This window comes from Grammomys surdaster, unplaced genomic scaffold, assembly GCF_004785775.1.
Source record: "Grammomys surdaster isolate TR1022 unplaced genomic scaffold, NIH_TR_1.0 67, whole genome shotgun sequence".
Classification (NCBI taxonomy): domain Eukaryota; kingdom Metazoa; phylum Chordata; class Mammalia; order Rodentia; family Muridae; genus Grammomys; species Grammomys surdaster.
In genome coordinates, this window is record NW_021604569.1 from 20730766 (window position 1) to 20732496 (window position 1731).

Here is a 1731-nt window from a genome sequence, read left to right on the forward strand (position 1 = left end):
GAAGGCTAGATGTCCCAGTGTGGGAGAATTCATGGGTGGGGAGGTGGGAGTGGGAGGATGGGTGGGGCACAAGCTCATAGAAGCAGGAGGAAGGGGCATGGGATGGGGGTTCCTGGGTGGGGGGGGGAATGGGGAAAGGGGATCACATCTGAAATGTAAATAAAACATCCAATTTAAAAAAATGGACCCCTATGTTAATAAAATAAAGGACATCCTTTGGGCTAAAATGACCACTCTAGATAGTGGTTCTTATACAGGGACAAGAGTGGTGATACAGACACAGGTACAGAGGAGTGACAAAAGACATTATAAACACATTTTTCTCTACAAATCTTTCCTTCTATTTTAAAATAGATTTTGCATATGTCAGTAATATTAAACTGTATTGAAGTTCTCATAAAGATATCATTTATATGTGAATAAATAGTTAAGGTTCAAGAGAGGAAACACATATTGGAGCTAAGTCTTCATTATGCCATTGAAATTAAGTTAACATAAAGTTAAACTATTAACCAATTAAATTGCTTTAAGACTCTAATTATTATCTAAAGAGTAAGCAAGCACTAAGGAAAAAGGTGAAAGAAATGACGAAGAAATTAAGTTGAAAAATAGAAAATATTTTTAGTACAAAAGAAGTCAGTAATCAAAGAATAAAGAAACAAGACATACAACATCTCTAAAATAACAGCTAATAACAAAATTAAATTCTAACCTCAGCAATAACATCATTCAATATTAATAAATGAAGCATCTGAATAAAAGCAGATACAGATTTTTAACCATCTGACTCTATAGTATCTTAAAGAAATGTGCTTTAGGTGAAGACACAGCTGTTTTAAAACGAAAGACTAGGGCATTTCGTGGACCCCGCGGGACCGAGAGCATCTGTAGGAGCAGAGCCAGAGGGGAGCGGGTGGGCTTGTCGGAGCGTCAGGATTTGAGCTTAGGCCTTTTGAACCCAGTATCTCGAAATGCATCGTGATTCCTGTCCCTTGGACTGTAAGGTTTATGTAGGTAATCTTGGAAACAATGGGCACAAGACTGAATTAGAAAGGGCTTTTGGCTATTATGGACCACTCCGAAGTGTGTGGGTTGCTCGAAACCCTCCTGGCTTTGCTTTCCTTGAATTTGAGGATCCCGGTGATGCTGCTGAAGCTGTCCGAGAGCTGGATGGAAGAACACTATGTGGCTGCCGTGTAAGAGTGGAACTGTTGAATGGAGAAAAGAGAAGTCCGAGTCGTGGCCCGCCTCCCTCTTGGGGTCGGATGATTAACGCAGGAGGAGTCCTCCACCTCGGCGCAGATCCCCAAGAAGAAGAAGCTTTTCCCGAAGCCGGAGCAGGTCACTCTCTAGAGATAGGAGAAGAGAAAGGTCTCTGTCTCGTGAGAGAAATCACAAGCCGTCTGGATCCTTCTCTAGGTCTCGTAGCCGATCAAGGTCAAATGAAAGTAAATAGAAGACCAATTTGCAAAAGTGGTGTACAGGAAATAACTTCATCTGACAGGAGTATGTACAGAAAATTAAAGTTTTGTTTGAGACTTCATAAGCTTGGTGCATTTTTAAGATGTTTTAGCTGTTCAAATTTGATTTGTCTCTTGGAACAGTGACACAAACCGATGTAATTCTCTGTGGTCCCACATGGATCATAGGAGGCATGTGATATCAAGAATTGTTACTTTACAATGTTCCCTTAAGCAAGATTGAATTTTCTTTGAATTTTAGTTTTTTATA

At 40.2% G+C, this 1731-nt stretch overlaps 1 pseudogene; it reads left to right on the plus strand.

Annotated features, from left to right (window-relative positions):
- Positions 1 to 964: 964 nt before the first annotated feature.
- On the plus strand, positions 965 to 1456 carry LOC114630916 (annotated as a pseudogene).
- The last annotated feature ends 275 nt before the right edge of the window (positions 1457 to 1731 follow it).